Genomic DNA, 14,507 nt, shown 5'->3' on the forward strand with positions numbered 1-14,507 from the left:
CAGTGAAGTAGAAAGTGGTTGAATGAAAAGAACGGTTAAAAGGATGTGTGTCAAGAGAAAAATGAAAGATATGGAAGACCAATGTGGTGACGAATTAGCTACCATAACCATTGATTGGAGAGAGAAATGCTTAAGAGACAGTCACGGAAGAGATTTATAAAACAAAGGTTTTGACACCAAACCAATCAACTTATCTTTAATTATCATAAATTAACTTTATCCTAAGAGTGACAATAATTCATAGTTGTAACCTAGTAATGATAATCTTTAGCTATAATTTAAGTTCACACTCGATTTCAATACAAGTAATTCATCTTTTAGATAAATATCTTACCGTTGCTCTTTGTGATTGGTTATAAGTATTTCATTTTTGTTTTATTATTTCAAATTATAAAAATTATTTTGTACAAAAGGTAAGGTACAACTCATTTTTAAAGAAAGAACCCCACCTTTTCAATAAGTACATGATTATCTTATAATAACTTTACAAGTGATTGAGTAGCCAATTGAACTTCTCATGTCCTAGTCATATACCATCACACTTGCATATCTATCCATCCTGATGCTTAGAGTTAAGTTGTTTGGTTTGAATTGAATTATACAGTCAGTTCCGACACACCCGCATCATACGTGACCAAAAGAAAGCAGAGTGTAAACACGTCCCCCACCTATGGTCTCAAAGCTGCCTCATAATCCTGGGGGTTGATGATGTGGGCCACACCGTGTGAACGAACTTCGTTGCTTAGCTCCACATGAACCACATGACAATGTCTGAACTATAGTATCTTATAACATGTTGATGATGTGGCAACTCGGACCGGTTTGAACTGACGTCCACTTCACCGGCTCAAATATGTCAGCCCGGCTTAGAATAAAACTCTGGCCCACTTGCTTGGTGGGTTGGCTTGTGCCCGGCCCATTACATCTACAACGCTATCAGTGTGTTTGAATTGAACTGTTGCTGAAGTTAAAGTGGGGCTACGAACCGTGCAGGTCTGATCATGTCAAGGCCCAGCCCTAGTTAAAGCACCTGTTCTTCCGTCCGTGGACCCAACCTTCTTATTCAAGGGTTTTGATAGGGGACGATGCACCTACCCCAGTACTGTACGGTGGCCCGTTTTCACCCCGGATGCAATGCTTAGATTGATCTGGACTGTTCATGTTCTCATCACTAGAAGTTATGGTTTTATAATCGTGCTTTATTGATGATCCTGACTTTGAATCTTTGATTTGAATATAAGCCATTAAATATTCATCTTCATACACAATTACTGGTTCAACAAATGTTTCTTACAATGGCCCGCTAGCATAGAATCCAGACCATGAACGGCTCTGGTGTGGTCCACCTGAGATTTGTTTCTGGTTTATTTTTTATTTTTTGTGTTCAAGCTATAACATGAATTGGCAAAATGTATAGACAACACATACACGCAATCCATACATCAAGATAGGCGCTACGATCAGGGTACCACCAACATAGTTGGTTCGGTCCTAGCTAAGTCACGTCCACTGGTAAGGTCTCTTGCATGAAATGAAGTTAGACCATCCATCTAGCTAACCATCTCACAAATGCTTACCGCTTTCTCCATGGATTGCAAGTGCAGTCCACGGTGGCCCCATCAGATCAAGGTTTAGATCGTGTTAATGTGGAATGAAAAGGTGACAGGAGAAGGGCACATCCTCTAAACTTCACGGTGGAATTTGATTGGGACATCCTGCCGTGAAAAACATGAAGCTGGGTAATGCATGTTTAAAAGTTGTTTGCTCTCCTGAGGCAGGGGAAATACGGCTTTGGAGGCGGCAGTTAGGTTTGATTAGGTTATGTTTCAGCCTTAAAATATAAGCATGTGAAACATGTTTGAAAGTGGTTTGGTTTTCACCTACGTATCAAACCTTTCTTGTGAGAGATGATTGAATCTAATTACATCTTGATTGAGGCCATCTTTTATAGATGCAAGACGACGGGTCATACTTGTCGCATTAGCTGACGCCAAAACAAACAATGTAGATGGGACCCTAACTACCAGTCCCACCACAATGTGTGCATTATCGGTCCACGTACATTATTCATCTATTTTCCTGTTTATTTTTAGGAATGGTTAAAACAAAAAATCGTAGTAAAAATTTCAAATAAACCATATAAGAAGGATATCCCTGACCACCCAACGTAGTGCTGGGTCAGTGACATGTTTGAAAGTTGTTTCCCATATGAGTTCTTGACTAGGCCCATCTCCATTATCAGTATCTGGCCTAATAAAATCCGTCATGTCATGTCATGTCACCGAAAACAGAGGCACCTGGCAATCTGCTTCCTCCAGACCACCCTTCCGGTGGGCTCCACATGGATTCATGACCCAGCCATTATAAAATCGGAAGCGGAGTGGCTGGTGTACCGTACACCAGCGATATGGTTGGTGTAGGTACAATGTCCTCCGTGAGTATTGCAGCTCCTCGAGCTAAGAAATGTACAAATGGTTCAAAGTTGATGAAAGTTACGTGGCTCCAAAATAATGTATTTATTATATTCAGACACCGTTCACCTATTTTGGGAGATTATTTTAAAGCATGATATAAAAATGATTCATAGTCAAATCTTAGGTGGACCACGCCAGAAATAAAAGTGGGGATAATGATTCTCAAAGTTAAAACATCTGTAGGATACACCGTAGTTTATATTTTCCATCTAATCTGTTCATAGAGTCACAAAGACCTAGATGAAGAGAAAAAACAAATATAATATTGATCCATTACAAAGACCTAGATGAAGAGAAAAAACAAATATAATATTGACCCAAAGCTTTTGTGACCCTCAAAGTGGTTTCAATGGTAGACGTTTCAATCTCCCATAGCTTTTTGCAATGTGGTCCATTTGATATTTGGATCTATCTGATTTTTAGGTTCAAGCCTTAGGACCAGCTCATCAAATGAAAGGACGGTTGGGATATAACACATACCTCATGATGGGACCCACAGAACTTGGACAATCTCGATCACTGATCCGTGACAGCATATGGTTGGCAAAACATAATATCAGCAACGGTCCAAATTCAACACAAAACTATTTGCCACATGTGAATTTATCCCAAGTGGACCCCATATGGCTTTTCTAGCATTTGATCTTTTTCAGACTGGAGGATTCAGGTGGGCCCTACCTGTCGTTAGAACACGACGAGGTTCACCAATAGCAAATTCGTTGTTGCTGACTATTCCCAATTTTTAGTATTGATGTGTGCTCAATGTAATGAATGGACAGCCTGATTTACTTATAAGAGTACTTTCCCAATGGGCTCCACCTGATGAACGGATCGGATCTTGCACGAGAGCACGTAGGCACGTGCGCCGCGTATTTCGTCTTCGCTCTTTCCCCGCGCGATTATTATCGGCAATTCCAGTCCTGGTGATCAATCCGCGCGCTGTGACTGTGAGTGACCGGATGCGCTGCACACCGCACGTACAATTATTCGGTGTATGCTGCACAGTATGGTGCGTGGCCCGAGAATTTTAGAGTATGCATGGGTTTCTGATTTTGACAAGTGGAGTGCATGTATAACTAATCCAGACCATTGATCTATTGATTTTCACTCTTGATGGACAAAATATGAAAAATAATACATTTTGGAACATCCTTGCAACCAATATTATAATATTTTCTGATTAAATTTGGACTGTTGTTATGTACTTTTCTTAAACGTATATCTGCAGACCAGAAAATGAAATTTCAGTTTTGTTCTATCAACCATATGTTCTATGAACAGTCTATTTAAGATGTGACATGACATACGAATGGCTTGGATTACAGAAAGACGGGCCCACTTGTCAGAACTGAAAACCTATGTTTACTGTGCAAGTACGCAGGCCTTACTGGTACTGTGGTGAAGTAAATGGATAAAGAAAGCTGCATATTTCTGTTTCTGTCCAGTTTCTGTCTTTCTTTGCATCTCGTGGGAAAGCAATTTCTATTTCGCAGGGTTTCATGAGATTGATTCACGGGAAACATCCTAGCCGTCGGATGCACTACACCAGAACTACATGAAATGTAAGTAATACCCGTACTTCTGAAGGTGAGTGTAGACACCCACCTTGAGCAAGATCAGATCTCGCCCGTCAACTTCAGTAGGCCCAACTGAGGTAGTTAAACAGCTAAAAGTGAGCCCCAAAGATGTCCAACAGATCGGATTGAACCAGGTCGACCCACCGTACATGTTACATTTGAAAAGTGAATGAGTACAAGGTCGGATACGGTGGAGTGTGATGGTATCCCCGAATACGGATTGGCCTCCACATGATTGGATACCGCTTACGCTCCAACGCATGTTAGGGTTGACACCAAGGGCGTGTTTGGCCGGACGGATCCCATGGGATCAGGGAGGATGGGATGCCCGATATATGCAAAACGAGCCAAACAGACACAATGAAGTAGTCCCAGGATATAGCAAACCCATGGATCTTAATCCAATCCAATGACATCACCATCATTACCTTAAAATTGATCCCATCCCTCCTAATCCCGTTCAGTGGTGCCTAGGGCATGTTTGGTTGGACGGATTGGAAGGGAATGGAAGGTAAAATCCTGAGATATGTTGGGCGTACCAAACTCGGTGAACTTGTCCCGGGATATAGCAATCCCATGGATCTTAAACCAATCCATTGACACCACCATCATTACCTTAAAATCCATCCCAGCCCTCCTAATCCCGGCCAAACAGGCCCCAATGTGTTGGCTTGGTTAACTCGCTTGGTTCAGCTCAAAAAAGCTCAACTCTACTTGGCTTGAAATTAGGTTTAAGCCGAGTTAAGCTGCTTGGTTGAGTTTGGAAAAAATTTGAGCTAAGTCTAAGCTGGCCTAAGCACGACTCAATTTGGTTCGGTCTATAACTCGAAATTTACTTGATTTGACTTATCCATCGATATCATATAAATTTACATGCCTAGTAGTCTCTTCAAACAAGATGGACCGTTTTTTAATGCCACATTGTCTGAGGGATAGCTTTTGTTGCGATATGTGTTAAATTTGAGTCCTTTCACAACCGGGATGCAAAAGGGTCCCTTCGCAATTGAGATGTGAAAAGGAAGTTGCTTAAATTATAAATAGGTGTTCTTAGGACTTTGCTAGGGGATGAGAAATAATTCTAAGGTTTTCTAAAAGTTCTAGGAAAATCAAAGGGTGTAGCAAGAGTGAGATTCGAGGTTGTTCGAATCGGGTAAGTCTTCTCTCTTTGTAATTTCTATTTTCATAGTAGAGATCTGTCGCTTTGTGCCGTGGTTTTTTCTCGTAAGTGTTTTCGACGTTTAATCTGTGTTCTCTTGTGTGTGCTTGGTGTCATTGTATTGCTATCCTAGATCTAGATCTGTGTGATTCCGCAGCAAAAATCTCAATAAGTGGTATTAAAGCAATCGTTGGGGCACAGATCTGAATATGAGGGATTAATAATAATGGGATGTACTAGGTATGAGATTGAGAAGTACTCAGGGAAAAATAATTTTGAGTTATGGAAGATCAAGATGATGAGTTCCTTAATCAAGAAAGGCGAAGATGGTGCTCTCAATGAGCGAAAGTCTACTATGACTGATAATGATTGGAATACTCTTGATAAGAAAGATTTATCATCGATTCGTTTATGTCTCATGGATGAAGTTCTCTACAATGTCATGAGGGAGAAAAATGTGGCTAAGTTATGGGCAAAGTTAGAAGATGTCTATGCGAAAAAATTCTCTGAAAATCGCCTACACTTGAAGCGGCAGTGGTATAACTTCAAGATGATAGAAGGTAGAGATCTGGAGGCTTACATCAGCAACTTTAATAAATTAGTTTGCAAATTGCTGGATATAGAGGAAGTGATGAAAGATGAAGAACAAGCATGTATGTTGCTGAATTCTCTTCCGGCATCGTATGAGTCATTCAAGGACATTATGTGCAGCACGAATAAAACTCTGAGTGTCGACACCGTTATCTCGGCCATTCAAGGAAAAGCTATGAGAAAACTTAACGTCGATATGGGGATATCTTCTGAGGCACTGCTTACAAGGGGTAGAAATTCTGAACAAGGTACAAGTTCTTCAGGCTCTAGGTCTAAATCCAAGCGCAAGGGCAAAGAAAAGGTAAAATGCTGAAATTGTGGGAAGGAAGGACATGTGAAGAAGGATTGTGAAAATCTTAAATCGAAAAGAGAAGATTCTGAGACTTCATACAGGGAGGCCAATGCTGCCACGTCAGATAGATCAAGTAGATGTGATGGTGATGTTTTATCTGTATCTTCGCTTAGACGGCCATACGATGATCGTAAGGACGAGTGGATGCTAGACACAGGGGCATCTTTTCACATGACTCCTCATCGGAGTTGGTTCACCAGCTACAGGGAGTGTGATGGTGGACAGGTATTTATGGGCAATAACACTGCCTGTAATATTGTGGCTGTTGGTTCGGTGCGCATCAAAATGTTTGATGGGGTGGAGCGTACCTTGACTGATGTCAGGCACGTTCCTGATTTGAAACAGAATCTGATTTCTCTTGGTGTACTTGAGGCAAAAGGATGCAAGTATACAGAAATTGATAGTGCTCTTAAGATATCTAAGGGGGCACGGGTAATCATGAAAGCGTAACAACTCGGTAACTTATACAGGTTGATCGGGAGCACTTCAAAAGATGGAGCTGCAGTGGATGTAGCGGATTCCACCTCTGCATGTGTGTGGCATGTTGGGCATGACCACATGAGCGGGTAGGACAGGAAGGCTGAGATGTGCGGATAGGGATACAGAGCAGGTGGAGCAGCCACCTGTGAGAAGAATCACACGACATGATCGCAGGATATCGGCATGGTACATGGACGACTCCAATATCGCAAGGGATTCATCTTCTATTCAAATGGCTCTAGGTGAGCCTGGTGCTGAGAAGTGAAAGGTGACTATGGGCGATGTGATGGATTCGTTGTACCAGACCGACATATGGGAGCAGGTGGAGCTTCCAGTGGGCCAGAGAGCGGTTGGATGCAGGTGGATCTTCAGGAGGTACAACATAGATACAGGGCGAGATTGGTAGTGAAGATTTATGCTCAAAAAGAAGGGATTGGCTTCTCAGAGATATTCGCGCCGATGGTATAGCAGGTGTCTATTAGATCTGTGATTGGCGCTGGTTGGCCAATGTGATCTTGAGCTGGAAAGATGAATGTGGAGTCTGCACTGCTACAAGGGAAAGTGAAGAGCAGATCTACATGGAGCAACCAGAGCAGTTCGAAGTTAAAGGAGCTGAGAAAAGACTTTGCAGGAGGTCGTGGTTCGACCTATCGCCTAGGCAGTGGTTTGATTCCTTCATGGTAAGTCAGAAATTGATGACATGTAGATCGCCAATTATGACATGTCTGAAATCAATGTACTGAAGACTCGGTTAAGTGAGACATTCAGGATAAAGGATCGGGGGGCTGAAAAGATGGTTCTCGGCATTAAGACTGAAGGAGGAGTAGGCTTTGGTAATCACAGGAGGAATACCTTATATGTAGTTATTGATCAAGGATGTGATGGGCCAGGTAAAGCCGGAGAGCATTCCTTACGCGTCTCTCCTCAAGTTTTCCTCAGGACATGTCCCAAAACAGATGAGAAAAAACAGGATATCTCATGAGCCTTATTCGAATGTGGTTGGCAGTGTATGCTATGGTCTGGATTAGACCGGTTATTTCACAGGCTGTCAGTGTTGTGAGCAAGTACCCCGACAAGCAATATTGGGTAGTGGTGAGATGGTAAGAAGACTACGTCTTTCCTTTTGAGAAGACAGAAGCAAAGATGGTTGGGCATGTGGATTCTGATCCAATGGATATGCTCTCCTAGATCGTTCCTGTAAAGAAGTTCAAGGTCTGTAAAACTTCTCTGGGCTTGGCGATGGTGTAAAAGGAAGACGGAGTGTGCAAGAGAAGCTATAATGTGATGCAGAAATAAGAGAAGAGGTCAAGAAGTTACACGATTGAAGATTGAAGACATGGTGGAGATTGTTGCGATATGTCTTAAATTTGAGTCATTTCGCAACTGGGATGCGAAAGGGTCCCTTCGCAACTGGGTTGCGAAAAGGAAGTTGCCTAAACTATAAATAGGTGTTCCTAGGGCTTTTCTAGGGGATGAGAAATAATTCTAAGGCTTTCTAAAGAGGTTCTAGGAAAATCAAAGGGTGTAGCAAGGGTGAGATTCGAGGTTGTTCGAATCGGGTAAGTCCTCTCTCTTTGTAATTTCTATTTTCATAATGGAGATCTGTCGCTTTGTGCTGTGGTTTTTTCCCGTAAGGGTTTTTCACGTTAAATCTGTGTTCTCTTGTGTGTGCCTGGTGTCATTGTATTACTATCCTAGATATAGATCTGTGTGATTCCGCAGCAAAAATCCCAACAGCTTTCACCATTGGCATCTATCCCGATAGATGAAAACTCAAAAGGGGTTTCATCCTTTATTGATTTTTCATTTGAAACATTGTCAAAACTAGATTTTTCAGTCTCCCTTCGGCAATTCATTGTCACCTTCATACCCATTTCCACCTCGTTATAATTGTTAGAACTACAATCGCATATCGACCGCAAAACACAGTGAAGTCTGGAAAACCTCCTATCCACCCTTCGATCAAAGAGCACCATTGAATTCATGTCGAAACAAGATCGAACATGGACTGAACTTCATTTTCTCTACAATGTTACATCCTTTGGTGAGTCCAACGAAAACCCATTTCCTAAATCAACATTTGAGAACACAGAGTATTTAAACATTCGTCTTCCAATCCACCATTGATTTCCCATGGTCATGAAGAAATAAGAACTCAAAGATGAAAATTCCAAATTTAATCTTCTCTAGAAATCATGTAAGCGGTGGAAAAGCTTTGTGGGAAGTGATACAACTTACCTAGCCTCTCTCTCTCTCTCTCTCTCTCTCTCTCTCTCTCTCTCTCTTGGCAACTCTACTTGGCTCAAAAGCTCGAGCTTGTACTTGGTTCAAACACAACTTGAGCTGGTTTAATCTATTTTCCAAACCGAGCCAAGCTGGACAATCAGGTTTGACTACGAGCCAAGCCAGGTTGAACTTGAGCTAAGGTAGGGTCCTGGTTGAATCGAGTTGAGCCGGGCCAAGCTTGACTCGGTTTGGCTTAGTGTCCAACTCTATTAGATATGGATTACACTCCACCATATTCAAGCTCGGCTAATCTCTGCCCGCACACAACTCCTGATAACCGCACCATCAGCTAATATGAATTGCTACGGTACCCTGCAACGTATCACCAACTCCATCTAACCACAATGTATGGGTGTTGTTTTGCTTATTTAAGCATCTCTTGGGATGAGCTTTGGTGAGAGTCGGATGAGTACAAAGAGGAGAGTCTAGAGAAAATGTTTTCTGAAAAGCAAAAAAATTGGAGATAAAGGGTAGTTGGAGGAGCTATGTCCAAACATTTTCTTGAAAGTAGCAGCGTGATTCTCTTTAACCACCACTCTCTCGATCAAGAAGTCAAAAGTAAGAAGAAATGCTGAAGTCAATGAATACGGTTATAATTCAGAATATTTGACCATCACTTTTAATTGAAATATGTATAATTTTCAATTTTCCTTCTCACATCTCAAAATTAAGTCATATTCCACTTTGCGCATTCTCTACACACTTTTAACATCTACACCCACACATGTTTTTATTTCTTTAATAGTTTACTAATTTATGCCCTAAAAAGCCTGTGAAGTTTGGCTTAACCCTACTTGATCTCTTTACTCTACTAACAACTTAACTGCTCTTTCATTTTGCCTACTCGGGGTCTTAAGCCCTACGCAATAAAGATGTGTGCTATTTAATTTATCTGTTTTTTAGCCCGTCCAAAGTTTTAAACTTGGCGAAGCATGACTAAATACAGTAACACCAAAATTCATCTAAATCTCCCTAAAAATTGTATAGCTTCGTAAAGTAGACACCGTCCATAACATGGGCGGAAAAAGATGCCTAACGTTTTTTTTTTTCTTGTAATAGAGGCCGTTATATAAAATCTATGGCCATAAACCTACCACGTAAGTCACTTGAGTTGGAGAATGTTGTAATTCCTTGACTTTTAAATGATGATATGGTTTCTTTTTTACTATGGATTTCAGCTTCATCTAAATAGTGGTAATTCCAAGTCAAATGCCTTTTTACTTATGAGTTAACCTCATATTTCAATTAAATCAAACGAGAACCAACATGTGAAAAAAGTCAAGAAAATGTGAGCATGATTCCGCAATGTGTGTATGCATAGATGGGGTACATTCATGTAACATTCGACATTTATTGATTAAAGAAACCCCTCTAAGCTAAAGATGGCTAGGATACTCTAATTAGAGTGGCTTTTGGGGCCGTGGCTGATAGGAGATGTAGGTATGCTCTACATCTAAGGTAGTAGGTTATACTTTGACATCACGTGAAGTATGCTCTATAATTGCCCTCTCTGGAAGATCTTCTGTACTAGAATATGAGACTTGAAGGAGTAACAGAAAACTTTGTATTTTTTTTTTCTTCTCCATACTTCTAAAAAAAAATTCATTTTCTATCATTCTTATTTCATTTTCAGTTTATCTTTTGTAGTTTTGAAATCTAAATCTCAGCATTTTACTAGAAGTTCTCTGAATCTCATTTAAAAGCATACAACCTAACAAAGTAAAGACTGTATTTCACACAGGCGGTAAAAAGATGTCTAACGTCTTCCTTTTCTATAACTGAGATTACCTAGAACCCATAGTGCCGATCAAACCAGGAGTCACTCAAGTCCAAAATTATTCGATTTCTGGTCTTCAACAATTCACGGATTCTAGCTTACCGTAAATTCTAGAGTATTTATTTTGCCAGTGGTGACTTCAAAACCGTGCTCAATCGAGCCATTCTATCAATCTTGTCAAAGGTGGTTTACAATCCAGAACCATATCGGGTTATTGCAAATCAAGCGTGCCCCCACCCCTTGAGGGCTCGGCGTCCGAGGATACTAGCATTTTGAATGAGAGGTTACGAACGATATAAGTATAATCATTAACTTCTATTCTTAATCCATCTGCAAAATTCGAGTATGGAGGTCTTAGCCATGGATTCTATTGGATCTGGATAGACTTTAGATCTAAATCTTTATATGTTATTGCCCGTGTCAACCGAGTACCTAAAATCATTAAACTCTCCTTTCAACTCCTTCACAAGGTTCGGGTATAAATGTCTTATTTATGAGTTTCAGTGGATCTTAATAGATTTCGGATATAGGCTTTCATATGCTATCACCTATACAAACTGAATATATAGCATTCCTATATCTATCACCCCCTGCGTGTGTACACATATATTCATCATTCGACTCATGCAACCGTTAGATGGTTAGACGACCCAAACGCCTAGTGGGCAGTTTAGGGGAAAGTTTCCCTGAGCATTTACACTGAGCCCAACTCAAGTCGTACCCGTAGTTGGTATGGTTGTCAATAGGCTGGACCTTTTAGGCCTAGATTTTCTAATGTTTTAGTTAGATCATACTATTGGGCTTGTTCTAATTTTTTGTTTTTATCCACAACGCTTAGCTCCTTGATAAATCCAACATGTTGGGCCATTGTCAATGTTGTGCTAAGAGGCTTTATGTTATCATCATTCTACACAACTTATTCTTACTTCCAAACTTCAGCCCGTGTTAATTTTATTTTTTATCTTTTGGTTTTTAATATTATATTATAAAATATTTTCCAACAGCCAAACCCAACACCACCAAGTTACTTCTTGTTATAGTCACCCTGCAATCCCCATCCCTCAAATTGTGGACCTTATGTGGATGCAACACATCCTAAAAGCTTTAAAATTAGATTGACAATCCTAAGGATTGTCCAAGATATATGAGCCTATTGGGTGGTGGTGACCCAAAACCACATAGCTAAGTAGTGATGGTTACTGTGGGGCCCACTATAATGTATGCATTTTATCTATGTTATCCATCCATCTCATCCATCCTTCTCAGGAAAATAGATCAAAAGCTTAAGTACACCACATCACAAGAATCTGCGGTGATTAAATGCCCACCATTTAAATTTTTTTGTTGGCTGCAAAAGCTGGTATTTGTGTTTTCCCTACGTCTAGGTATGTGTGACCTTACCAATAGATTGGATGACAAATAAGCATTTGGGTGGGCCCCGGGAAGGTTTTAACAGTGGGTGTATTATTCCATTATTTCCTATATTACGGTCCACTTTAGCTTCCAATACACTCTATTTGTCGATTCATGCCCTGAAATGAGCTGGAAAAACGGATAGATAACATATGCGTAAAACACGTACATCACGGTGGGGCTTACAAAGCCCAAGACCACCGGGCGCGGTTTCGATCTACCTTGATTCATATGCCTTACATCCATTCCGTCCATCCTCTTTGAAAGCTCATTTTCGGTTATGATCCCAAAAAGAAGCAGATCAAAATCTTAGGTGGACCATACCACATAAAACAGTGGTGATTGACCATTAAAAACTTTTTATGGGCTAAAAAAGTTTTGACTCAAGCTGACATTTGTGTGGTCCCTTAGGCCAAGTCCTTTTGACATTATCAACATGTTGGATGGCAAATAAACATTCCAGTGGCCCCAAGGAGTTTTTAATGGTTGGTATTCAATCATTATTGTTTTTTGTGGTGTGGCCAACCTAAGATTTTGGTCTGCTTTATTTTTTGTGATCATTTGTAAAATTATCTGTAAAAATGAATGAACGGCGTGGATGTAAGTCACATGCATCAAGGTGGGCCCCACAGGGATCCACCTAAGCCGCGACCAAGGGAAACGGATTGGCGACTCCCCCTGCCCCCAGCCAATAGCTGATGGTCGGTGCTCCGTGGCTCCCACCATGATGTATGTGTTTCATCCATGCCTCCAATCTATTTTTCGTGATCATTTTATGAAATGAGACAAAAAATGAGGTATATCCCAATCTCAAGTGGCCCACATTACAGGAAACAATGTCGAATGAATTTTGACCATTAAAAACTTTAAAAGTTTTGGATCAAGATGATATTTACCTAATCAACAGATTGGATGTCAAATAAACAGTACAGTGGGCCTTAGGAAGATTTTAATGGTGGATATCCAATCACTATTGTTTTCCTGTGGTGTCGTCCACCTGATATTTATATCCCTCTCATTTTTGGCATCAAGCCTAAAATAATCTGTAAAAGCGGATGAACGGAATGGATGAAACACATACATCATGGCGGGGCCCACATAGCACCGACCACCGGCCATTGGCTGGTGGCAGGGGGAGTAGCCAATCCGTTTCTCGACCAAGACCACTTGGCTGGTTGGTCTCCCCGAGGTGTAAACCAGCCACTGTTGGGCCTCTGTTTGGACAGTCCGGATTTACGTACATGTCCTGTAATTTGATGAGGCCCCACCCTGAGATCACTGTTTGGTGTTTTACAGCTCAACTAGCTGTCCTTGTTCTGAAAAAAACCCAGGGATGGAGTCAGAGTACACAGGTTGTAGGACTGGAGTCCCCTACCACACTCGACACACCCAAGTTTTTTGGGGCCCACTACATGTGAAATCCACTCCGTCCATCAGGTGTGGTCCTCGATGTAGGCCCTATGGCCAAACACCAAAGGAAACAATGGTGATGGAATACTAACCATTGGTTTGTGTTTTTGGACACCACCGCGTTTATTTTTCATCAAACCCGTTCATCAGGTGTGACTCATCAGGGTAAAGGGAAGATAAAAAAATCGGCATGATCCAAAACTCATCCAGGCCACAGCGCGTGAATAAAGAGGTTTTAGGTGCAATTTTACATTGTTTGAGATGGTGTGGCATCTTGGCTATCTTTTCACGGCATGGTGGCTCCTAGGTGGTATAATGTTAATTCCCCCCATGCCCATGATGGGGGAATATACGTGCGCGCGACTCTCGGTGCGCCTTATGCGCACGCAAGCTTTTCTCATTTATAGTGTCCGGAGAGTTCGTGGGAAGGGCTCGTGTGCGTCGTGCTGCACTGACACTTTTTGCTACAGTTCTTTTGGACAGGGGAGTTATTTGATACTCTGGCAGTAAAGTGCTTGATACGCAGGCACATTAAAAGTGTACACGTGACATACCAAAATTGTGGAAACCACTGTAATAAAATCACAAGCTAAAATCATATTGGTTGAAGAATCTTAACCTCTGATTCGTGGGTACTTGTTTGTTGAAATGGGATCGTTGGATAAAGTTTCATTTTTGAGACCGTCCAATAAATGTCCATCAATCTGATTGTTAGATATAAGTAAAGAACTGTTATTTATTGTTTATGATATATCTAAACTTTGACCTTTAAATTGAACGGTTCAATTGGAATTTGAATGCCAGTTGTGCAATATCATAGTGCCTGCGTATCTCCATCACTTTCCGGGTGAGTATCAAAACTTCGCTGTTTAAGACACGTCAACGGTCAATTTATCAATCTGTACCGTCAATCAGGCTCGACCCAGTTTCATGGGACGCGGTTTGGCTGGTGACCCCAACACCACGCAGCTAGCCGGCGTCAAAGCTCTGT

This window comes from Magnolia sinica, chromosome 5, assembly GCF_029962835.1.
Source record: "Magnolia sinica isolate HGM2019 chromosome 5, MsV1, whole genome shotgun sequence".
NCBI classification, from domain to species: domain Eukaryota; kingdom Viridiplantae; phylum Streptophyta; class Magnoliopsida; order Magnoliales; family Magnoliaceae; genus Magnolia; species Magnolia sinica.